A 27466-nucleotide genomic window follows, 5' to 3' on the forward strand; every position below is an offset into this window, starting at 1 on the left:
GTGTGATGCAGTTTGACCAGAATGTAACCCTTGGTTTCTGGTTTCCTTGGCTAGTTACAATGCCAAATCAAGTCAGGATTCAATGGCAGCCAAATTCTATGCCTGGAGCAGATGCCCTATACGCCACCAGCTTCCTGTCCATGTCAGGCAGAAGCTAATCCTTGGCTTCCCTTCCAAAGGCTTAATTGCTCTAAGAAAAAAAAAACTCGAAATGTGAGGCAGTTGTGAACTGACCTTCCCACTTTTAAAGGAAAAAAAAAAAAAGAGGGGAAGGTGTAGATAAATTAGAATCTGGGTAGAGGGGACAAAGAAAATATTTTTGTTATCCTGGAAGGACAGTGCAGTGTGTCCTAAGGACTCTGACATACCATCCTTTGCTTAGACCAGATATAAAGGTGTTTGCATGAAAGGGGGGAAAAATCAATATAAAACTCCTATCATAGATCAGAAGTTTGATTGAATATAGGCCGACTGGCAAGTCCTTCTGAAAGCCCAGTCTGTGAGCTCTGCAAGAGAGACATGCTCACGTGACCCTGAACACAACATGAGCAGACTCGGCTGCATTTCCTATCATCTTCTCCACCACCGTGCATCCTCTGCATTATTGGACATTTTAAATCAGCAAGAAGCACACAGACTGCCCCATAAGGTTGAACACGAAGCCCACTCCTCTACTTAGCAAACTTGACCCTGATCCATCAGTTCCCTCCATTGCTTCACGGAAGAGGAAGTCTTTGTGAGAAGCCCCTGTAAGTGTGTAGCAGAGGTTTTCAGAAAAATAATGTGTTCGGTTTTTCTCATGCTATGTAGGGCTCAGCACCAAGGGGATTCAAAGAGAGCTGCCTTGGCCACAGTTAATCAAGAATTCTGTATCCGAAGGCACCTTCCCTATGAGCCTTTGCCTCATGCTACCTCACAAATCTGCAGAAACACACAGGTCCTGGCAGCCCATGATTAAATGTCCAGCCTTAACCTCCCTAGCCAGGCTCTAGTTTGGATTCCTTAGTGTGTATGTATCCATAGCAGAGGCCGCATGTATTACCCTCAGTTACCTACAGCCCCCAAAGGCCTGCATCAGGCATTCTCTGAGAAGAGCAGGCACAGCCTGAGCAAAACAACCGTGGGATGGCTTTATATCTCATGCTACAGTGATGACAGGCACATTGTAATTACCAGTTATTAATTATAGTTGCACCATGTAGCCAGTCCTTACAGAAAATAGATGTTTATTCAACTAACATTAATTAAGTTTAAAGCTTTTGATAGTCGAAGGAAAAGCAAACTTATTTCTGACTTCAGCCCATCATGCCTAAGAGCAGAATTGCCCCTGTTTTCTTCCTCTAGGAGGTCAAAGTCTTATCAGTGTTGGACAGTGTTGAGCACTGTTGTGCAGTCACCACAGTAGAAATGCATGACAGAAGTCAGGAATTTCATGGTGCAGAAGTCACATACCTGAGGGGAGAGGTTCTCCCTTCTTAAGTGTCCCCTGACTTTATGAAATTCATCCTGATGACATTAGGTGTGGCTATCCCTATACTCTTTACATCACCAGGAAGGCAAACTTTGGTGTGAAGTAAAGGTGTCCACATTTTCTGCATCTTGCTATTTCTTACAACTTGTGATGGTGTTCTACAGTCACTGTGCAAACACCCCAAAGGCCCACATCCCTCATACAAAATAGTTCAATAAAAGAATGACAATGTTTGATAGAACTGGTAGACTTGAGTACCAACAGGTGTCCTAGACCATTGACTTTGGCTTAAATCAATTGACAACACTGATAAGAAATCTAATGTTGGACAATTTTCTATTCTTCAAAGGTCCTCTTCTCAGCCTTTGCTTCTACATAGGAGTGTTCATACCTTGAGAGGACACCCAGGTTCTCAGACTGAACATGAGTTATTCAGAAGTGCATGTGACAAGCTGGTCCTTTTTCCTATAATACTAGAGACATTTTGTCTACTCTTTCCCTCAGTCAGTCCTCACAATCATTGGATAAACCAGCTGTTGTTACCATATTCATGTAATAGTTAAAATACTGAAATATGAACAAGTTCAACAATTTGCCTAAATTCAAAGGTGGGTGCCCTGGACTGGAACTCTCAGCTCCCAATAGAACACACAATACCTCCATTGCCAGAGCTTCTCTCCATCACCTCATCCAAGAGCATCCTGAAGTGCTATAAACTGCAGCTTAGAGGGTTAGAGTCTATGATTGCAGAGCGAAGGTATAATGGCAGGGGCAGTTAAGAGCTCACGTCTGGATCCACAAGCAGGAGGCAAAGAAGGAACACAGAGGATGGCATAAGTCCATTGAAACCTCAAACCCTACCCCAATGACATACCTTGTCTAACAAGACCACACCCCTAATCCTTCTTACTTCTACTAACTGGGGGCCAAATATTCAAACATATGAGCCGATGGGGGCCATTTTCACCATCACACCAGTTGGGTGGAAGACAGACTATCCCTTGAGGAAAGAGAAATGAAAACAAAGAAGCCCAGAATCCCTGGCAGATGTTTTAAGGTGGGCATTGCCCCTCATTATAGCTGAAAGAGAATCAAAGCTTAGATACCAATGTGTAACAATGGCAATAGCAATGAGAAGAGGAGCTCACTCTATGGATCCGCCATTGGTACCTGGGCTACTAACCCCAAAGTCAGGCTGTCTAAGTATTATCCAAGTCTTTGTTATGGCACAAAGCTATAACAGGGCCAGTGGTCCATGGCAGCAGACAGTCTACCTCTGTGAGGAGGAAACACTCCAGACCCAGCTGCCTGAGTAACCATTCCACCATGGCTTCGGAGTGTGCACTAATGCCTGCTGGGGCCTGGATCCTAGATGAAAGGGTGGCAGAAAATCTGGAGACACGCTTTTCACTGGAGAAGATGGGTAAAGGCAAGAAAGCTTTGTCTAGTGGCTTGGGCTCCAACTCTGACCCAACCATTCCCTTGCAGCCATGAGGAGAATCAGCTGCTATTTCTAATGGCCAAGGGTAGAGTTGCACAGCCTTCCCTGTGACTCATGTCTGAACTGAGCCAAATACTATTTTCTAATCCACTGGCACAGCATCTGGTTAATAGTTGGGATCTGACTGTAGAAAACCTACTGTGCCGATTCTTTCTTAAAGATGTCCTTACCCTCACCTTGCCTGGGAAATGGTGTCACCTCACAAGGTCATTGGGAAGAATAACACAACTCCCAACTCCAAGTACTGGGAAGAGGTAATGCTTGCAACTAAACCAAACACACTGTCCATGCAGGCCTCTCCTTTCACAGTCCCTGGTGGGTCTCTTTCATGAGACTCTGAAGACATATTCTATTTTCTTACTATAGCGGAACTCTCTGTACACAATGGGACCTGTGATAGGGCTTTTCTGCTGTTTTACTTATTGTGACCTCCCTAGCTCCTTGATATTGAAAACAGTTTGGTCTTCACTGTGTTTCTCCAACTTCAAAGGACCTTCCTACCTTCCCCTGGCAGTGGTGACCATGGAGGTCTTTGCAGACCTTGGAGGTCTCTGTCATGTTTTTAAGTAGCGTCCTTTCTTCCTTTCCACCATAAGTCCTAGCTACCTTGGCAGGGGTGAAGGTATATCTTGTAGCTGAAAAAACAACCATTTTAACTTCCATTCCACCTGCTTAGCTTCAGAAGAGAACAGCAGCAAATGTCTGAAACATCCTTAGGCAGAGTTCCTTATTTTTACGCGATGGTTGACTCTAAAGATCAGTAAATGTTACGCAGTGTCCTTACTGTGATCGTAAAGCAGTAATTCTGGACTGTTCTTTTTTAAACTTCCCATGCTCCAATGTGATCCTAACAGTGCAGATCATTATTGAGCTCATGCCATATAAATTTGACCTCTAGGTATCAGTGCCAATATAGAGTTTAACCTTAAAGCAGAAGGACATTTAATTAGTCTGTGTCTATAACAATCTGATGAGTCGAGTTGGCATTGAAACGAGGAAGTTCAATTGCCAAAGAGGGATGCTAATTTTATACTTTACACACAGAGAAAGTCCAGAAATAACCTTCTTACAACATGCTACTTGAAGCCAAGCATTTCAAATCCACTAAATTAAAAGGTATAAACGTCCATGGTCAAATTTAGAAAAGCTGCTCAAGTTCCATAAACCCTTCTGAAAGCATATTTAGAGTTGTGCTCTCCATTTGGCGCCTACTGAAGTCCAAATACATAGTTTAAAAATTGCATGGTATTTGATTTATATAAGCTTACCAGAGTTGTCCTGTCCTTCTTGGATGTTAGCAGTGACAATATTTTCTTCAAGGTTATCATTTATTGGCACTTCTTCATTCCATGGATGTTATATTCGAGAGTCTTGTGAGAACCCGCAGAATGAAGTTCCCTAGGGGCAACTTCCGTGTGACCAAGAGCCTTCACCTCTAGACGCTGTGCAGAAAGTATATGACTGTCTAATTTGAGAAGGAAATTCAGTGAGATAACTGAAATGTAATGTGAACAGAGACATGTGCACGTGTGAGCATACACAGAGAAGGAGAGGGAGAGGGAGAGGGAGAGGGAGAGGAAGAGGGAGAGAGGGAGAGGGAGAGGGAGAGGGAGAGGGAGAGGGAGAGGGAGAGGGAGAGGGAGAGGGAGAGGGAGAGGGAGAGGGAGAGGGAGAGGGAGAGGGAGAGGGAGAGGGAGAGGGAGAGAGTTATTCTACTTTATTTCTTTTCTTTTGGTGTGATAAAACATGTCCATCATAAGCTACTCGGGAGAGGAAAAGACTTATTAATTTACACTTCCTGAGAACACTGCTCACTGGCTCATGCTTAGCTGCCTTTCTTATACATTCCAAGACCACCTTACCTAGGGATGGTACCACTCACAGTGTGCTAGGACCTCATAAATTCATTGCTAATAAAGACAATACTTCCGTGTTAGTAAGTTAGTTAGTTTTTAAAATCAATTTGACATACACCAGAGTCATCTGAGAAGAAGAAACCTCAATTGAGAAAATCCTTCCATCAGATTGACTTGTATTCAAGACTGAGGGCATTTTCTTGGTTAATGATTGGTGTGGTGTATAAGGAAGCAGGGTGAGCAAGCCATAGGGAGCAAGTCTGCAAGCAGCATTCCCTCACAGCCTCTGCACCAATTCCTGTCTTTGGGTACCCCCCTTGATTTCCTGTCCTGGATGTCTTCAACAATGAACTCTAAGCTGTAACATGACATAAAACCTTTCCACCCTCCATAGTTTTTGATCATTATCTTTATCAGAACAGTAAAAAGAAAATTAGGACACACACCCTGCTCCAGACCTGCCCACAAGTCCATCTTATCTACCTAATTCCTCAATCAAAGTTTTCAGGAAACTCAAGGTTGTGTCAAGTTCAACACTAAAGCCAGTTAGGACACTCTATACACAGGCATATGTACAAAGCCTCGAGAAAAGAGTTTTTAAGCAAAGAAAATTGGAGTGTAAAAATAAAATTGATATGATATTTCATCAATTAAAAACAATGATCTTGTTATACACTAGGCATTTGTGTAACGTGCTTCTGTGTGTGTGTGCTTGTATGTGTGTGCTTATTTGTGTGTGTTTGTGTGCTTGTATGTGTGTGCTTGCATGTATGTGTGCTTGTATGTGTGTGCTTGTGCATGTGTTTGTGTGTGTTCTTGTGTGTGTGCATGTATAATAGAAATATTATAATTCATTCCTCACATGAATCTTAATAAGCTAAGTTTCAACAGTGAGTAAAACTCAGATACTGGTAACTCTCCCAAGATCCAAACAAAACACATGTTCTGGAATCTGACCCCTGTTTCCTACAAGGACATCTGCTAGAGAGACAGGAGGACAATCCCTCTCTGTCAGAGAAGGCAAGTAAGAGGCAAAGGTCACTAGGAAGCTCTCAGCTGTGCCTCTCATTCACTACATGTTGACAGCATAGGAAAATGTTTTTATGTTTCCCACATACAAAACACGATATGCTGATTTGTGAAAGCTCTCATTGTTTTATAAACACGAGTGGTAAAATTTCAAGGGAGGCACTAAAAAATAGAGGGTGTAACTTCCAAACTGATGAAAAAAAAAAGGCAGTGGGACTATTCAACTTCAAAGAAAACACAAAGCCACTTTCTAAAGGCAAGGAGGGAAATCACAGAAAATGCTTGGTGGATATGAGTTTGAACATAATAGTAACTATAGTAAGAATATTTGGACAACATATTTGAACTACATCTGAGATTTTCAATTTTAAAATTCAATACTTCTTATTAAACAACACCTAAAATATAATAATATAGAAAGTATGAGACTAAGGGGGTAGAAATAAATTAACAAATGGAGATGGATAGTTATAGCAAGATGTTACCCAAAAAAGCATAACAAACAATCACAAAATCAAGCTCAAAACAACACTTTACTACTTCAACAGTGAACACAGTCCAGTCTGGCAATCCACCCTTGCCTCTGTGCTCAGTGCCCCGTGAAGGTGGCCTGAGGGTGACAGGGCAGCCATGGTGGACAGAATGAAGGCATGACTGGGGACAGATTGGCTTTGAGCAGCACAGGCCTTCTGGCATAATTCCTTTCCTTCTGCTACATGCCCAAGTTGTTCCTTTTCTTGTTATCTGCTATCCAAGAACTATGTTCCACTCTTAGACCGCTCTTGTGTTAGCTCTAGGGTCTCCTTAACATGAACAGAGCCCCTGTGTGCAACAGCTCTCTCCTACTGCTCCATGCTCTCTGGATCCTGCTTTTTATGCCAGCCAGTGAACTCTCTGCTTCAAATAAGCTCAGGTGACATGGAAGGCTGACACAGACCCTCTCCCTCTTTTGAGGTCATTTGTGGATTAAATCTAGTAAGTTCCCTGTCCTGGTGTACATTGGGGGTTCATAAAGGAATTGAGAGGAAATCTTGGGGTACGCGTGTTTTAGAGTTCTGCCTCAATGGACACCATGGACATTAGATGTGAGCCGTGTTAGTGAAAGGGACAGAATCTTGGTCAAGTTGCCTAGAAAATGCAAAAATCCACATTATGTCTACATTACTAAAATACTTTTAAATAAACTGATATTTGTTTTTTTAAAACACTCTTAGGAGAATACATACCTACTATTACAGATGCTTGAACGCATTTCTCCCCACTGGGGAAGAACAATAAGTACTGGAAAAGCACAAATAAGAAATGTGTAACACGAGAGCCAAGCCCAGGTCCTCAGCAAGAGCAGCAGGCACCGCCACTGCTGGGCCATCTCTCCAGCTTCCAGATCTTAGTTTCCAAAGAACATGTGAAGAACTTTAGCAGTAATTTTAAACTTCAAGTCAGATCAGTGGTTGATTGGTTACGTCCACAAGCTTTGCACCTTGTTGGAGGAAGTGTGGCACTGGGAACAGGCTTTGGGGTTTCAAAAGCCCAAGCGGTCTCTCTCTCTCTCTCTCTCTCTCTCTCTCTCTCTCTTGCTTGCTCTCTCTCTCTCTCTCTCTCTCTCTCTCTCTCTCTCTCGCTCTCTCTTGCTCTCTCTCGCTCTCTCTCGCTCTCTCTCGCTCTCTCTCTCGCTCTCTCTCGCTCTCTCTCGCTCTCCCTCTCCTGATCAGGATGTACCTCTCAACTACCGTTCCAGTGCCATGCCTACGGCCATGCTTCTCACCATAATCATAATTGAACTACTCCTCTGAAACTGTAAGCTAGCCCCCAGTTACATGATTTTTTTTTCAAATGAAAAAAAAATATTAGAACTTAGATTAAATGTGAGAAGTCTTAGAAAAGTATTATTTATCAACTCTATGGTTTGAATGTTTTCTTTTTCTCAAATGTACTGGAAACTCCCTTGTTATTACAGAGAACCTGAGGAGTTGGGCCTTTGTGGCGTAGTTAATGAGAAGGGTTCGACTTCATGACTGAACAAATACAACCACGGGGAGGGATGGCTTTGTTGGGTGTTTTGTTTTGTTTTTGCTTTTTATCAGTTTGCATTCCTTCAGCCTTATGTGACAAGATGGCATAGCAAGACACGCTTTTGTTAGAAGTAACCCTTTCCAATCTCCAGAGTCCTGGGAGGGTAGATTTCTACTTGTTATAAATTTCCCAAAGTGGTATTCTAATCTAATAGCACAGATTTGACTAGTACATGAAAGACTTTAAAGAAATTCATGTTATTTTTAAGTGTGTCCATGTATACGTGTTTATCTATGTCATGTGCTAGTAAGTCCAGGAGGCCCTGGATGCTGACAAGGTGTTAGGATCCCTAGTGATGAAGTAAGAGGCAGTTGTGCAGTGCCCATCATGGCTGTCAGGAGAGAAACTGAGGTCCTCTGGAAGAGTAGTATATGCTCTTAACCACAGAGCCATCGCTCTAGCCCCAAAGTTTGTCCGGAAGGCCAACAAAAGTTGTATTTCTTTTTAAACTTTAAAACCACCTTCTACAAAGATGAGCCACATAGTTTTAAAGTACACTCTGCAAGACTTTACAAGAAGCAAATTTCAAAATTGCAAATTTGCATAGAAGTTTTCAAAATATTTAAAAAGAGGACATACTTTCCTGCTCAATTCATGAGCACTGTATACTTTAATAATAAAATCAGGTCAGTGAAGATATTAGGGAAAAGATCCTGTCATACGTGCACAGCCACAAACTTTTGAAATAATATATGGACAAAATGATTCAAGAAGCATATAAAAATATGGTGGGGGAGTACAAGCCTTTACTCCCAGCAAACACTTTGAAGACAGAGACCCTGTCTCAAAAAAGAGAGGCATATAAAAGAAATATGTCATTCTCACTTCGGCAGCACAAATACTAAAATACTGAAACTAGAACAGTACAGAGAAGATTAGTGTGGCCTCTGTGTAAGCATTCCATATTTTATATATATAAATATATATTTGTGTGTGTGCATGTGTGGGTGTGTTATGACAAATTTAGATTTATTGCTTAGGTAAGAACAGTACAATTTTGAGGGAAATATCTAAAAATAGCAGTTATCCCCTTAGAAGATCAATTTAAAATCTGATTTTCTTGATGCAAAATAGACATTTAAAGGAGAGGGCTATGCTGTCACTAAAACTGATGTCATAACATAAAATACAATGACAACAATATTTGCAATATCTGTAGATATATAGCCCTATATATACCATTTGATAACTGCACTATATACATATCATACTGATGTGTGGGTGCAAGATACAATGTCTGTATTCAAATATGCATTATTTATATTCTTAGAGAAATGACAGAACGAAAACATCCAAATGTTTATAGCTTTGTCAGGTGATGGTTTGAGAACAGTTAGTTGCTACTGTGTATTTACATTTCTATTATTTTACTAGGCTTCTGGGATGTTTATGTTTTGGGTTATGAGAAGAATCAGTATTAGTTGAAACCCATGAGTGGAGACAGCCTCTGGAATCCCTGTTGAGAGTGGGACTTCACTGAACATAATACAGATAAAGAGGTGGAGATGATGGAGCTGGTCACAGTTTTTCATATGCATCCCATAATAATTCTAATATTTCTCAGAAGAAAAAAAAAGAAACACATAGTCTAGCACTAGAAGTTTCAAAAGATGTCTTTCTCAATGCTGAGAATATTCCTCAAAGGTCATGACATGTCCTGTGTGGTGGTGTGCCTCTTTAATCTCAGAACTCTGGAAGCAGAGGTAGGTCAATCTCTGTGAATTTGAGACAAGCCTGATCTACATAGCAAGTTTCAGGACAGCCAGGGCTATATATGAGACTCAGCCTCAAAAGACACACACACACACACACACACACACACACAGAGAGAGAGAGAGAGAGAGAGAGAGAGAGAGAGAGAGAGAGAGAGAGTTAACAAAAAAGGTTAGAGACAAAAAGGATATCCAACTTCCACTTTTATTCAAGGTTGAGTTTTAATCCCTAGATGTCTAATAAGGGAAGGAAAGCAAGACAGAACACAAGACAAAGGAAAAAACAAAATTATGACCTCTCAAAAAAGTGTGACTTTCAATATTCAACAATATTTCCAGTTATCATTACCTACTAGAGATAGGTTAGCAACAAGGATAGACAGGAGTTTCTTTTAGAAGTAAAATTCCTACCACAAGCTTTGCAAATACAGATCTCTACAAAGATCATGTGGAATGGAAAAGCAACTTAAAATAAATGTGGATAGCATGTTTTTTACCTCAGAGTTCGGAAATCTTAAGGAAAATACAAAACAAAAAAACAAAAACAAAAACAAAAGCAAAAAATAAACCAAAAAAACCCCAAAAACACTTAATTACAAAAAATTGACTCACTACCATAAAAATAAGACTAATTGTTCAATGGCATAAAAAAATGAAAACACAATATACAGGTGAAAAAAATTTTGACATAAGATTAATAAATAATATATAAATAGATTTCACAAATCAATAAGAAGATAAACAACCTAAAAAACTTAAAAGTAAGGAACAGCTGTAATCAGAGAGGGAGTATTTAAAACTGTGATCAGGAAATCAGGATTACTACACAGAGAAACCCTGTCTCAGAAAAAAAAAAAAAAAAAAAGAAAAGAAATCAGGATCAGCAGAGGAGGAGGGTACAAGGAGGCTGGGGTGGAGCTTTTCTCAGATATGTAAATGTCACAACTTTTGTCACAAAGGCCTCAACTCATTCCATGGAGTCCCAATAATGAGAAATGAGAGAATGTGGAAATGGGCCTCTAAAATTTCTTTGGAGAATAGTATGTATCTAGACAAAAATCACAAAAAGCAATGGAGATTAAGGGCTGATCAAAGAAGTTCAGCTCATCAAGGCAAAATTTGCGTAGAGCCCTCAGTGTCTGCAAATATCTCAGTCACTCATGTACAATATAAATCCAGTGGATCTTTTTCAGACTGCGAATGCCCTAAAAAATGAGCTTAGGCCAAGGTATAGATAATCAGGAAATGTACCACCTGCTGGTAGCCAATTAAGGTAGTTCCCCACCCAAACTTTGCCAGTCTAGCCATTCCCACCAGACAAACTAGTTCACAGTAGAAAACCACATACAGCCAAGCTTGCCTAATGACAGGCAGACATGACAAGGCCATCATGCCCTTGATATACTTTGAAATAAATGGGATGCAAAACACAGACCTTCACTGACAAATAGAAAAGTGTAAATATTGGACTAAGATGGTACCTTACTGATTACTCAGACAGTGAGGAAAAGGAAGAGGGGGATATACAAACTGTTCTGTGCTCCAAAACAAAAATAAAATAAGAATTGGCCAGGCATGGTAGCTCACACCTTTATTCCTAGTACTCTGGTAGCAGATGCATGTGGATTTCTGGGAATGGCCAGCCTGGTCTACACAGCAAGTTCCAGGTCAGCCAGGGCTACGAATTGAGAAAGTGTCTCAACAACAATGACAACAACCCAAACCTGTCCTGTGTGCTCAGTCAGTATGCCTGCTGCTCTGGACTGGTATCCATCTTTCATTGTTCTGGGTCTCCAGCACTCTTATTAATGAAGTGAGAATCCATGTTTCTAAAACCTACTCCTGAGCCCCGATGTACGTGCCTCCAAAACTTAGGCTTTCAACATATATACCGTGTATCCTGAAGCCTACTATAGAAGAAGCACTCTGTTCTAGGCCACCCTGGTGATGAGTGTCATATTTCCCATTCTCAAAAGGCTAAGTAAGGCAAGAAAATGAAAAGTTCAAGGCAACTTAGTGAGTCCTTATCTCAAAATGAAAGAAAAAAAGAGACTTTAGGTTGTAGCTTAGTGGCAGAATGCTTGCTTAGTGTGCATGAGCCCCTAGGTTTGATGCTCAGGACTGCAAAATAAAATAAAATAAAATAAAATAAAATAAAATAAAATAAAATAAAATAAAATGGTTAAAAATAAAAATAAGAGAACACTTATGTTCTTAGAAAACAAAGAGTGGGTATGTAGAGTTCTCAAAATGGAGCTTCTAGAATTGAGAAGGGAAAGTTCTTCTCTAGAAGGTTGATAGGAGCACAGTGAACAACTCCAGCTGTAGCAGAGCCCATGCTGAAGCACTCACAGAACATGGACTTACTTACAGAACATACTTAGGACTTGAAGATCTCATTTCTAAGCATCTCTCAGAAGCAAGCAATCAGACAGCCATTACGAAGGCATAGAATAAAAGTCAGGACTAGAGGGTGAAACACCAATCAGGAGCTAAAGTTTTGGGGTAGTTTTGCCTGTTTGTTTGGACCCTGTTTTTTATTTTAGTGCCTTGGAGGTTTGAAAAAAAAATGGGAAATGTGAATATTTTCCAGGTATTATTTCTCGGGGAACTTATCATATACATTAACACATAAAGGCCTGGAAAAGTCCTGCAAGACAACAACAATAATAGCAATAATTAATAGAAAGGAAACTTGTGGGAAGCCATGAACCCAACCAAGAAGGAGAGGAGTTATTAGAAGATTGTGATGGTGAGCTTCCATTGTCAACTTGACACGACTTTACACACCTGGGAGAGTCTCCGTGAGAGATTGTCACCATTTGGTTGGCCTGTGGGAGCTGATTATATAGATTAATTGATGTAGAAAAGTAGCACCTACTATGGGCTGCACCATTCCCTAGTAAAGAGATCCTGACCTATATAAGAGTGACCAGTTGAACACAAGCAAGGATGTATGCATTCACTTCTCTCTACTCATGACTGTAGATGTAATGTGACTCGCTGTTTGGAGTTCTTTGACTTCCCTGCCTGATAGATTGATCGTAACCTAGAAACGTGAGCTGAAATCAATCCTTTCTCTATAAGTTGCATCTCTTTTCAGGGTGTTTTATCACAACAACTGAAAGAAACAAGAGAAAGATTAAACCCAATGTAAGAATACTCTGTAAATACTCTAGATGTAAAACTGTTGGCTCAGGATAAAAACAAAGGCCACAGATCAGTGCTCCTCAACCTATCTGCAATTAAAGATCTTTGTTAAGTTGTCTGGTTGGTTGGTTGGTTGGTTGGTTGGTTGGTTGGTTGGTTTTGCTGGGCTACGTAGTTTTCCCCATGATCCTTGTTTATCAGGCTCCTAAGTAGTGGAATCACATGCATTCACTACCATTTGAACAGTTCTGACACACTACGGCTCTGGGCCTTTGCAAGAGTCTGTTGACGCATCCTTGGCATCAACATGATGTCAAATCATGGTGAGAGATCTACACTACTAACCCCTGTTCTTGTGTTTTTCTCACAGGAGCAAGCCATTCAGAGACTTAATTGCCAGGGCATATACCTTTCCCACGTAGCCACAGAGAAGGATCCAGGTCTAGTGTGAGAAGGCTTGATACTCATCCTAAGAATTAGCAAGATGCAAACAAAGCCAAAGGTTTCAAATCAAATGGAGAAAGAAATACGTGGAAGTTAGCAAACATCACTGAAGTATGCCTGTTACACTAAGGAATTAACTCTTTGCCTGTTTAATCCTTCGTTTCTGGACTAATCAAAGGAATGCAAGAACTGACCATAAAGCTCTCCCATGCTTTGCAGGACTGGAACACATTCTCATGAGGATCCCTTAAAGGATGGCTATCTTTTCAATGTATTTCAAAAGAAAGAAAATAATAGAAAATGTCATTTGCTTCTCTATCCAGCAAGAAAGACTCTGGTCAAAATAATAGTCTCACTCTTCTGTTGCCAAACAGCAAGACACCATTGGGAAAGGAATTGGACAACAATTACCAAGATTTCACAGGCATTTGCTCCTTATCTAGCAACTGTATTCCCAGGTATCAACTCTAAATTTGTCCTGGTAAAAATAAGAAAAGATACACACACCAGGTTAGGACTTCTTAAATGGTTTCTACTCAAAACCCCTTGGCTAAAAATTTTACATAATCTTAAGTGAACAGAAATATCACATAGGTATACAAATCAAATACTTAGTGATAGTAAATTATAAAAAAAATTACTATAGCCCTTTGGTGTATAAACTACCATTTATTAAGGAATAAAGAAAATTTACATAATAATGAGATGTGTGCTTCTTTCTCTTTACATAAAGAACTTTTGCTAAATATTTGATTCTGTAGGACAGAGATCATCTTCAACACGTTTCAAAATTGATCGACATTTTAATTTTATGATGATCAAGGTAACGAAACACCAGTTCACATAAATACATAGTACAACATGGCAGAAGTGTGTTTACAGCCATTTTAGAACTTGTTGAAAATTCTATCCTACTTCCAAGCCAAAATCTATTGAATAATTTTTTATGAACTTCAAATCATCAATACAAGCATCAATTTTTAAAATCAAACATCCTAACACAACAACAATAATGATGATGATGATGATGGTGATAATAGTAATAATAAATACGCAATATATATGTATGTATGTATGTATGTATGCATACATATAATTGTGTGTGCCATTCTTTGTGTCCAGGAAGGCACTGCTCTGTGCCAGGCAACCTCCCAACCTGCCTGGAATAACCTGTTTGGATAACCTGCTGATTGCGACTCTAAAAACAAATGCCCCCTAGGCTGACTGGTGTAGATCTCTCAGGGTCATCTGTGCTTTGGCAGCCCGATGCCTATGAGCAGTTGCCCTTTTGAAAATGTAGAGCCACTCAGAAAAGGGCTCACAGCTTTCACCAGTCTTCAACTACCATTTCATTAGGAGCCTTGCTTGCCACCACCCTCCAGCTGAGTTCTCCACACTCGGTAAATAAATCCCATGAACAACAGTTCCCAATTTCACATTAATTGTCTGAAAATCTCCACAACATCAAACATTTTGTTAAAACTCTAGAAAGAAATAAGCGTAGCTCTTTTGTTGTCGGCGGCTTGTTGTGCTTCGCTGTGATTTGTTCTAAATACAGTTTAACAGGCAGATGACTGGTTTGTGACTAGGGCGTCTTTTCGGAGATGAAAACGCAATCCAAATTCTTCCCCCTACGGATGCTGAGCATGCGCAAAGCAACATGGGACCGTGGAACGGGTGCACCTGGGGGAACTGCTTATTGCAAATTGGATTGACAGGAGGACTCAGCGCCTTCCCTAGCACACGTGCCTCTGACGGGCTGAAAGAGAAGCACAATGCTTTAGGATTGAGACCTGGGAATTGCCTCAATATGAGAATTTGGAATTGCTCAAGCATTAAGAGAATAAGAACATGAAATGAAAACATCGCAGGAATAGGGTGTGATGTGACCCAAAACACATGTAGAGAAACAGCGGCAGCCTCAGGAGCCACACCACAGGGTTGGGTCTAGGGCTATCTTGTTCCTCCTGGACAGCCACTCACTCACTTTCTTCCTCACTTTCTCTGCTCTCCTCTGCACATTATACACGAGCAGAGAAAGACGGTTTTCCCCATGCTCCGACCCCTGTCAATCAGTCATTTTCTTCTTTCTCTTTCCTTTCTTTATTTTACTTATGAAAACAAAACAAAAACAAACAAACAAACAAACAAAAAAACCTAAATAGAGTGAAAAGATAATTCTCAGCCAAGCTACCTACCTATGACTGAGAGTCACCACCAGGGACACAAGTTAAGGGCTTTGATTTTTCCCCTTTTGGCTCTCTTAGAAAGTGTTAGCCATAGTACAGTTCTTGCTCTGAAAGGACAAGACAGCTTATATGAATGGCCATGGCCTAGAAACGGGATTTGGGTGACCCGAATGACTTGGTCCACCATGGCTGTTGTTGGGTGAGCGCTTATTACTCACAGAGCAAAATACAGCTATGTGTGAGTGGACTTGGGAAAGAGCTGGCGGGAAGGCTGGTAGGGAACTCTGCTTCAAGTTTCAGATATGATCTGAGGGCGTCAGTTGTTGAAAACTAGCAATCTGCCCAGGTAGCCTTGGCCTGATAGTCGATGCGATGTCCAGCCAGGTTAGGAGGTGGGTGAGAAGCAGGTATCGGCCTGTGACGGTCTAGCTGTCCACAGCCTTGGAGTTAGTCAGTCTGCAGATTCCGCACTTATGACTTTCCCAGGAACTTGCTTCACAGAAGTTAGGCTCCAATGCCTTCACAACAAAATTAAATAGCTTGAAGATAAGTAGTGAACAACATTCCACAAAACTTACCCCAAAGCACTGCCACTTCTTTAGGGTACTCTTGGGCTGACTTTTCATTTCAGAATCTGCCTTGGAAGATTATTACAGATTATGCCTGCATTGTTATGTTTGTAAAAACTGATTCTAAAATTCTTTTTTAAAAAGAGCTCCTATCCATCCAATCATAATTCTCCAAAATGAAATCACCTTTGCGTTGTTATTCTGATGAGGCCATTATCCGAGCTATGGCCTGAGCATAAGCACGGGCATAAAGAAACTGATTTTTAGGGCTGGGGGTGGGGGGGGGGAGGTGGCTAAGTGGATCAAGTATCTGCCATGCTGGGGTATGGACGAGAATTCAAATCCTTAACATCCATATAAATCCTACCAGGCCTGCAAGGCCATGCTTCCATTTGCAGATCCATGCCTGTGCAAGGCAAAGTCAGGCAAGCTGGCCAAAGAGACTAGACTGATCTACGAGCTGTAGATTCAACTGAGACAGCCTGCTGCCATGAATCAAGGGGAGAGCAGTCTGATCAAGAAAGGTGCCAGACACCAAATACTGGGCTCCACACACACACATGCTCCACATACATACACAGTGAAAAACAAAGGAATTAATATCTAAAGGGAGGCAGATGCCATTATCCCTCACAAAGACTTGAGGTGGCAGGACCAAATGAAGACCACAGAGGCCACACTATGGCTGACGGATAAGGCAGGTACAGAAACCCATGCCTTCTAGCCTTACTTTCTTCTCTATGTGCTCTTGAGGATGAAGCTAAACTGAAAGACATTTGTAGAGATTGACTTCACAGAAGCTGTGTGTGTCTGTGTGTGTGTGTGTGTGTGTGTGTGTGTGTCTGTGTCTGTGTCTGTGTCTGTGTCTGTGTCTGTGTCTGTGTCTGTGTCTGTGTCTGTGTCTGTGTCTGTGTCTGTGTCTGTGTGTGTATGTAGCCAGGTAATACATCCTGTTGATTTTTCTCACAGAAACCCTGTTCACACAGTCCTAACATCCCCCATGAAGTATCAGCACCCATGGGTCTTCTCTCTCCGCTCAGCACAGTGCATAGACATAGAGGCTTATAGTCCCTTCAGGTAGCTGTGGTCAATATACTGATTAGGGAGGTAGGAGTTCCCGTCAGGAGGCCTAACTCTACCTGAGCTCTTCATGAATACCTAGATTGCTAGATTGCTGCTTCCTAGAACAGGAGCAACCCTAATTTGTTCTTCTAAAACATAGAGCTGACTATTCTCCTTCCTAATGGCGCTGACTACATATTCCATGAAACTCCTACAAGGGTTTCCTTTACACTCCGAGTTTACAGTACCCTCTGGGCTGCCATGTAATCAGAAAAAAAAAAAAGAAAGAGGGTGGAGCGTAGTGGTAGAATACTTACTTGGCATGTTTGAGGACCCAGATAAACACACACACACACACACACACACACACACACACACACACACACGCACACACACGCACACACACACACGGTGCGAAAGTCAGGCATGGTGGTAGTTACTGTAATCTCAACCTTTAGAAGATGTAGGCAGGAAGTCTGAGAGTTTGGGTTCAACCCAGACCTTGTCTCAAAAAACTCAAAACAAGAAAGAAAGAAATACAATACAATATAATACAAACAAACAAACAGAAAACCCCAGCAGTAACAATAACAAAACCTCACATCATGAGAAGCCATGAAGATGCGGAATGGAGTCTGCTACTAGTGAGATCTGTTGACTCTTGAACAAGTTGTTGATGCTTTCAACATTTCTCATGTGATTTGTCTATAATTTGGAGCTGACATCACTGTGTCCAACCATGGGTCATCAGAAGATTGGATCAGGGGGCAGGTGTAGCAACCTGAAAACACCCAGTCAATGAGTGACATGCAGTAACTTGCCCTTTTTGAATCATTACTATCAAGAGACAGTTGTGTTTGCAGAAGAGTGATGTAGAGGTGAGAGTGAGCAGGGAAAGCTCATGCCCTCAACACACCAGGCTTTGCTGTAAAATCCTAACCCACATTTCTGCCCCTGACTTGCATAGCCCCTAAAGTTCAAATGTTCTGCAGCCAGCTGGCCCTTAAGCAAGAGGGGCTACTCCCATGTAATTCTTTGTCTTTATGCCAGAAGCTAAACAGGAAAAGGCTCAGCTAGGCTAGTGATCCCTAGAAGAGGAAAAACAACTATACTAATTAGTAGCTTCCAGAGCTGTTCAGCTTGGCAATAAGCTGTGAATTTATGGTTTTGTTAAGAGTCAGGATACATCCGAAATCTTTTATATAATATTAGATATGAAAATACACACCATCTGGACCTCTTGCTGATACCTTGAAACGCCTGCCTCTCTCAGGAATCAAACCCATTTTACCTGCTAGGGAATAAAACACCTGTTTCACATACGACTTCCCACTGTGTGATGAACATTTCCACCATCTCCAGCCAGAGAGGGGGGAAAAATGAAACTGTGGCTTCACATTGTGTAGTAGATTTTAAAAAGCTAGCGGGGTCGGGGACTGTTAGCTATCTGGTTGGAAGAAGACTCTGCAAATTGTCCCTAGAACAGCCCTGATCATTGGAGGGGAGCCCTGCCTAGAATCAGTAAAAAATGCATTTTCTTCTCATTATAAATCTACTGATGGAAACACCAAGTGAGAGGAGCCAGCCGCATCTTGGCTGCTGGCTGCATCTGTAATGGATAGTCCCAAAGTGGGCAGAAGGCTGTAATTCACAGGAGGAACTCGGCTGGTGACATAAAAGAGTTGAACAGTACATGAATAGCTCTAGAATCTTGAGAGGGAATGCGACTTTGCTGTTTTGGACATCTGCTGGTGTTCTACAGAGATGCTTCCTCAAACCAGGGAGGGAGGGATCTCTGCAAGTCTTCTGTTTCTACTTTCTCCATCCTTTGTCATTCTGAGACCAAGCTGGTCTTTTGGCAGTCAAGTTTCTGGGATTTGTTTGTCTGGCTGTTTTTTTTTTTTTTTCAATGCAGCCATAATATTGTTTCTGTCAACTGGGTGGTGGTGGCGCATGCCTTTAATCCCAGCACTCGGGAGGCAGGAGGCAAGCAGATTTCTGAGTTCGAGGCCAGCCTGGTCTACAAAGTGAGTTCCAGGACAGCCAGGGCTATACAGAGAAATCCTATCTCGAAAAACAAAAAAAAAAAAGAAAAAAACAATTGTTTCTGTCCTTGATAATATGACATTTCCTTACTAGCTTCAAGGATTCCATCAGTGTGTAAGTGTGTGATTGTCTCCTGGATTTTGAAAATCCATATGTTTGAATCAGAATCTGGGCAAGACCTCAATTTCTCCCTCTCTTCTCCATTCTCTGCAACCTGTCTGATAGGGATTCACACAGCCTGTTTTGAGCTGTCAGCATCCCCATGGTGTCAGTTGACTTTCCTGATGTTAACCTTTCATGCAGACTCCATAAGTAAGTCCACTGAGTCTCCTTGGTTCCAGAGCTGGTGGAACCAAACTTCGGTTTATCACTGGGATCTTATGAGAAAGATGTAGACATCATTTTTAGCTTCCCAAGGAAGGACCTCTCAGAGCAGCATGGATCAGTAGTCTAGAGGGTACGTCTGATTCATATGGTTGCTTTGGTCTTACCAATGACTTTACTTCTCCTACCTAGGGGCAGTGACTGTCGGTGGCTTCTGTTTTATCGCATCAGCATCTTTAACGATTAATATTGACATATACAAATCTGTACCTTGGAAATGTTGACAGATACTCTTATTTTAACCCAATCTGTTGACCTTGGGTGTTTAGAAGATTTTATAAAGATAAAGCCTTTCCGGGTCATCTTTTGGCTGCTTGGGAACAACTTATGGAGCAACAACCAGCAAAATACGTGATTTCTTGTCCCTCTGCTTCAGTTTTTAAAATAGCTGTAGTTCTGACCTTTCTATCTATTCTTGACATATCATTACAACCTCATGGGTTTAAACATATCTGGTATATTTCAGTAAACTGAAGGGGGTTTTCCCCCCATGTAAATGGTTTGCTTTTTCTGAATGGACTTTAGAAATCCCTGGTAGGAGGTGTAACTTTCTTACTTTCCTCCGCAAGACCTCTCGGGTGTCCTGTACTTTGGGTTTTTTCCCAACAGGCTCTTGCTATATAGCAAATGATGGCCCTGAATACACCGTCCTTCCATTTCAGCCTTCCCAGGGCAGCATTACAGGGCCGAGCTTTTCCAGGCTCCTCTTATGGGGATTTTCCAGCATGGGGGAGAGCACTCTGGCACATGGTGCATTTGTTCCTCAAACTCAGGAGAAAGAGCTAGGATTTATGCTCTACCCCACCCCAGCCCACCCCTCCCCACCCCACCCCACCCCCTCACACCCCTCTCTACCCCATCTCACCCCACCCCACCCCACCCATCCCACCCGAGCCCACCCTACCCACCCCACCCCATCTCACCCCACCCCACCCCATCCCATCCCACAATAATGCTGCCAATTCCAATCCAGAAACAGAATTTTCACAAAAACCGTTCAATCTTAAACCTGGTATGTTGGGATGTGCCTGTGATCTTAGCCCTTAGAAGAGCGAGTTAGGGGCTAGAGAGATGGCTCCGTGGTTAAGAGCACTCTAACTAAACTACTCTTCCAAAGGTCCTGTGTTCAAATCCCAACAACCAAATGGTGGCTCACAACCATCCATAATGAGATCTGATACCCTCTTCTGAAGTGTCTGAAGACAGCTACAGTGTACTTACATATAATAATAAATAAATCTTTGGGCCAGAGCGAGTGGGATCACAGTGAGCAAAGGTACTGAGTTCAATTCCCAGCAACCACATGATGGCTCGCAACCATCTGTACAGCTACAGTGTACTCACACACATAAAATAAATAAATAAATCTCTTTAAAGAAGAAGGAGGAGGAGGAGGAAGAGGAGGAGGGAGTTAGGAAGAGTTCAAAATCAAAAGAAACAGAACTCCACACACCCTTCAGTCTTGTCTGTATGGTTTTCCTTTGTCAGAGGTCTCAACCCACTGTGGTTTCTGTCTCTGAAGAGCAGTGCTTTTGTCAATGAGGCAATGACCATCAATGCATCTGTCTGTCTGTCTGTCTGTCTGTCTGTCTCTTTCTCTTTTTTTTTTTTCTTTTTTCCATTGTTCTTTCCTTGTCGAGCCAGGATCCCATTGTGAAGCCATGGCTAGCCTAGAACTCACATAGACTACCTACCCACTGCTGGAATTAAAACCATGGGCCCCACAACTATTAAATGTAGTTCCCTTTACAGTAAAGGTTCCCCCATTAGACATGTGGGTAGCGTGGTTTTCCTATCCTGAGGCTGCTGCTACTGTTTTTTACAAAACATTTGGGGAGTTACTCTTCATATTTCCTTTCTAAAAATTACTTGGATTTTTTTTTTTATTTTTATTTTAAAAGTGTGTCAAATATTTACAGGGTGTGAAAGTCAAATCAACAAATAAGACAAATTCAATAAAATCTAGCATCTGCCTCAGTCCCCTTTTTCCTCTTTTCCCATAATACAGCAATGGCTTTTTAAAAAGTATTTCCCTGTAGGTTTAAAAAATTAAATTATAGTTTAACCCTTAAGGTGCTTATTTGTAAAATAAAAAGTTGATACCTGTCTAGCTATTCTATTTATCATTTTTCTACATATCTATCTTATCTATCTATCTATCTATCTATCTATCTATCTATCAGCCAGCCAGCATCTATCTAGTCCTTGCTTTAGGTAACAATTAGCTTACTACCCATATCTTATTGCATAATATAAAGATATTTCTTATCCCCTTTAATAGCACAGCACAGGTTCTGTAGCTATTCTGTAGCTATACTTCTGTAGAGTATACACCAAGGTTTATTTGTACTGGTTTTAGGTAAATGTTAGGTATACGTATAGGTATTTAGAAGAATTTCCTAATGTAAGTCTTAGCACATGTTTTATTTTTTAATATTTTTATTCTTTTATTATATTTAATGTGTATGGCTGTGCTTTGCTTGCATGTATGCTACTCTACTTATGAGGCTGTTTCCTGTGAAGGCTAAAAAAAGGGCATCAGGTCTCCTGGAACTGCAGTTATAAACAGTAACAGACAATATGAGCTGCCATGTGGTACTGAGACTCAAACATGGGTCCTCTGCAAGAGCAACTGAGCCAACTTTCTACCCTCACAGTGTATAACTTCCTAACCGTGAATTACGGCTGCATATTCAGTTCTGTTACTGACTGTTGGGAGTTCAGAAAAGTTTGGCAAAGGTAAACGTTAATGCATGGTAAGAGGATCTGTAAGGTTATCTGTACAGTTAATAGACATTTTGTTCAGTGATGTAGCCTCTGGGTAGGGGCCCCATGCCTTTATACGTAACCCTAATTAGCTCATTGGTTCACCAAGGAGGAGGGAAATACTCAAAATAAGCATGGAATGAATCTGAGGTGTTTCTGATGGCATTCAACCATGTTGCAAATTCAATGCAACCTTGGTTCTGAAGACATAACACGCACACTTGGCACTGTGTACACAGTGCCTGTGGACAGACACTGCCTGAAACACGTCAGCTCAGGATCAGTTCATATGTTAGGAACTACTGTGCTTTTACTATATGTAGAGTTTTCTGTTCTCGTCAAAACAGGATAAAGCCTGGAGAAATATCTTATTCAGCAAAGTGCTTGCTTCACAGACATAAGGACCTGAGTTCTGTCCCCACTTACATAAAAAGCCAGATACTGTGTTGTACACCTATAGTCCCAGTGTGGGGAGGTGGAGGCACAAGCATCCCTGGGTATCACTGGAAGCCAAATAGTCAAATAGTTGAGCTCCAAGTTCAGAGAAAGACTTGCTTCAAGTAAGTAAGGACTGGAGAAGGCATTAGAACTGGCAGCTAGCCAGCACAGATCTGTACGTATATATGATATATGCCCACACACATTCACACAAACACCCAACTGTTGTGGATGGGCCTGGTGCTGTTTGTATTTTAATGCTAATTCTGCTCTCCTAGGAGGGGTTGCAGACAAGGAGTGAGAAATCACCTCAGGTTCTCAGGTGATTTCTTGTGAACCAATCCCCTAATGAATAAAGGAGCCAATCGGTGGGCGAGTATACAGGACTTCCGGGTTGGAATGGGACGAGCATAGGGGCAAGATGTAGCTGCTAAAGTTTCCCAGTATCGTGGAGGATCCATCGGGATTCGCCACCAGAGGAATCAGATTTAATAAAGCTTACAAGATTAGGTTTTAGTTGCTGTACCCAGAGATTGTTTCTGAGCTAAGTTTGTGTGATGTTTTTTTCTTTTCCGGCCAACTCGGCTGGGTTCAAGAGAGAAAGGTATGGTGGCAAAGTGTGGGTTTGCCCGATGTGCATCACAAAGGCCGTGGGGCTTCGAAGCATGGGGCTGGTGTGGAAACGATCCGCCAGTGGGAACTCAGGGAGCTGGGTGGAGAGATTTTGGAGTTCTGAGTCAGAGTCTCCATGAGATTAAAAACAGGTCGGCCATTGCCCACCAGTGCATGGCCGGCCAGCCCCATGGGGCAGAGAGTTGCAGGCAGTAGTGAGGTAAGCCTGGATGGTCCTTGTGTGGGGTTGGCATGGCAACGACCTGCCAAGGGATCTCAGGAGCTCAGAGAGACCGCCTAGTTGAGATCAACCGGTTGGAGCCATGTAGCCCACCAGTGCCCGGTAGTAGGTAGTAGTAGGGGAAGCTTGCCGGTCCTTTTTAATATTTCCCGCAATACCCAACAAAAAAACTAAAACAAAATGCAACCATTTGGTTAAGGAAAACAAAGGCTTAGCGTTTCCCTAGCACCATTCCCTACATTGCAAGTAACAGATTATATGTAGTCAGCAGTTTACTCCAAGCAAGTTGGAAGGCACCTGGCACTCTGCAGTGCCTCCCAGGACACACAAGGCACACACAACTGTGAATGCATTCACACTGACAGGTAAAGGGAGAATGTCTAGTAGGCTTTGTATAAAAGTCAGATCCTAGGCTATAGAAGCCAAGTCTCTCGGGAACTTTATAAAGACATTCTTCGATGCTCAGAGAGAACCCAATTGGCGTCTCTTGAGCAGTTTCTAAAACTCTCTAAACAGGCCCTAGAAAGTCTGCCAGGTTTTTGTTCTACTGGCCAGGGCAAAAAAGAGGCCAGGAATAATAAAGGATGCATCTGTATCATACAAAATAGTAAAAATGAAACAGAGAAGGTGTTAAGTTAGGCAGTGCATTTATGTGCTGAAAACCCATGCCAAGAACAATTGTTATGGGCCTGGCTCCTAGAGGCGAGATTTGTTAGCAAAAACTGTCTCTAAATATTTATGCTCAGCTAAATAATTGCTAAATAATTCCAGATCTCAACTGGAAATATGGAATCAGGACTAGTGTGAATTAGTGAAATCTCTGAGATAGCATACTGATGTTTTATCTTGTTCAACGATACTTTTCAAAGTTGATCATACCGCTAACAGCCTTTCAGACCCTATGCAAGGTGCTTCCTTTGGGAATATTTGCCTGTGATAAACATAGCCCTTGCAGCAGCCCATTTGTCCATAACATTTGCTTTAAAGCTATTGAAGACATGCAGAGGCTTGCGTTCTGCCTTGTGGTAGTGTGCGTTCTTTTGATTGAGAGTCTTATGTGCTATGGAGTTGGCAGAAGGATGGGCCAGAGTGTACTTCCTCATCACCTTTTACCATCAACTTCCTGAGACACAATATGTGTTTCTAACTGCAGTTTTATGACCCTGACTGGTGCTTACTGAATACAAGATCAAAAGCAGGGCCCCAATATGCAGAGAGTGGAAGAAAATATTTTGAATGAAGCAAGAGACAAAGAGAGAGAGTGCTGTGTGTCATGTTTGATAAAGTTCCTGTTATCTTGCATCAGAGTAGGAGACTGGAGCAGGCTTTTGATCCTAAAGTAAGATATTCTAAATTCAGAAGGGCTAGTTGAGATGGAAACTTTAATTTATATTTCTTACTTGTTCTGCTGAACACATAGGGATGTTTCCAAGGTTGTAAAAGGAGCTGGAGTTTTGAGTGTATTCTGCTATAAACAAGCACTGTGGTAGTCACTTCCTTTCTTTGAGATCTCTTCCCATTTGTGAATTGGAGATAGAATACAGTGCTGGCCAGACTTTTCAGAAAGCTCTACCCTGAACCCACTCATTGCCAGCTTTTTAATACAATGCTACAGATACAAAATCACAGACTAAGGAAGCTGAAGGAAGAAATCATTTTAGGTGTGGAGCCAAAGGCTAGAAGACCTATATTTTATTAAGTTAAATTTGTTACCCATATGTATGGTATTTGTTCATGTGTGTCAGTATGCATGTGGCATGTCACACATGTGGAGCGCAGAGGAGAAATTTCTGGAATAGAATCTCACCTCTGGGATCCTGAGTTCTGATCAAACTTAGAAGAACAGGCTTGTAAGGCCCCTTTACCTGCAGAGCCACGTTGCTGGCTTAAGACTTGATTTTGACCCCATAGAAGAAACCTGGACCATGACTACTGCTTCTTCACCACAGCATCCTGGGCTTCAGGAGAGCATGGTATCAATGCTACCAATGTTACCAAAGCACATTTTGAAGAAAGGCTAAATAAATAAATAAATAAATAAATAAATAAAAGAAGAAGAAAATTTAGTTAGAAAAAAGTGTATGCATCATATATATTTTAATAGCATCTAAGAAGTGGAGTTCAACCCTTCCATATCAGAGGGGGATGCAAGATGAAGTTTTACAATCTAACCCACATCTCTTTTGTCCACTGTTGCACAAATAACACCATGAGCATTTCAAAAGCTCTAGACCTAAATCAATGGAGGCAAAGTTAGTGAGTTTTGATAACTGAGCAAGGTAACTCCACACTGTTTTCTCTGAGCCCAAGTGATGAAAGGAGACTCACTATATTACATCCCAGAGCTGTGTCTTCAAGATTCTTTTTCTCCTTTGGCTGGGAAGCCATGGATCTTAAGCTGTGGTTGATTCTCATATCACAGTACTCAAAGGCATGCCTCTGCTTCACACTGCTATTGTTTCCAATCTGGAGATATACGAACACTTGATAAAGCTATTTTAATGGTGCTAATATTAAGTCTTTGCTAGAGTACTGCCGCAGACCCTCTGGGCCCCTTTGTCTTCGTGGAACGGGTCTCTAGTTGCAGGTGGGCAAAGCATTGCATGGAATGACAGACAGATGCACACAGGAGAGGTTGTGGAGAATCTGAATGTAATTTGTCAAATCGAGCATCAAATTTTTTATACAGAAGAAAATAGGGAAGTTGGGTGACACACCAGCAAGGTACAAAGAGGTTACTGGATTCTTTCACAAAACAAAGGAATACAAACACAGAAGGTCTAACAGGAACCACCTGGGATAGAATTCATCTTAACAACTGGGATCAAAAGGAGCTCCACCTAAGATTCACTTAATCTTAGAAGCCAGGGTCAAGGGCTTCGCGCCCTTGCCATAGTTCCTATTTTAGTCTATTGTATAGTCCACCTTCCCCTTAGGCCATTGTAAATACGTGTGTATGGGTGTAACTCAGCTATCTATAGTTCTAAGTATCTACTCTGGTTTCTCCTTAGGTCTGAAACTTCCTTCTTCCTAGATGATGGTAAATTCCTGTGTAGGGCAGTGACTTAAAAGCTTTTATTCAAAGTGATAGTGTAATACCAGAGGCAATTCTGAATGTCACTGAATAGGCAACATTCTTCCTGAATTTCAAGCCCATGGTCTGCTCAAGGACTTTCTAGGACTGTTGGAACACTGGTGAAGGCTTAGCTATGTCAGAATTCAATCTTAAAAGGCACTTATAATAAGATAATACTAAAAGAGAGCACGTGGATCCATACACCAGACTAACTCGGGAATGGAATATTACTGTATGGGTTAGAGAGAATGCCAGACTCCAGGAGGTGAGTTTCTGTGAAACTCTTTGCCTCGTGAGTAGCTTCGAAGCCTCTCGGCCTGTCAAGCTGACTCAACCAGAGTGCGTGGCAGAGTACTTTATCTGTTAGTAAGAGCTATACAGATTTTGTTAAGACTTTTTGACATCTCATGCATTTTTAATAGAATATTGGGTCTATAATTAAGAAGAGGAATAGAGGAGCCGCCATCTCACTCTCCTACCTTCTCATTCTTACAAAAATGACCAGAGTAGTACTTGCTAATTTGTGTGCTTTGTAGGATGATCAATATTTTGGTGAATGGAGTGGTTGAAAACACAGGACTGTCATGTAAACAAACATGAACATTAAAAAGTATACTAATATTATAGCCAGTTGATTATGCAAATTTAAACAGTGCAGGGGAAAGGAGTTTCTTATTAAATTAGTCTGCTTTTAGTTCACTCTGGCATTGTTTATTATGCAGTAGAGCCAGATATTTCATAGATGCCTTTTGCTACTTGAAGGTTTGAGGAATGCCTGCTGAGTTCTGCAATGACTTATGAGCTGGGGCCCACAATGGTAAGAACTTATATTATACAAGCCAGGCCT

This window comes from Mus musculus, chromosome 17 (genome assembly GCF_000001635.26).
Source record: "Mus musculus strain C57BL/6J chromosome 17, GRCm38.p6 C57BL/6J".
NCBI classification, from domain to species: Eukaryota; Metazoa; Chordata; class Mammalia; order Rodentia; family Muridae; genus Mus; species Mus musculus.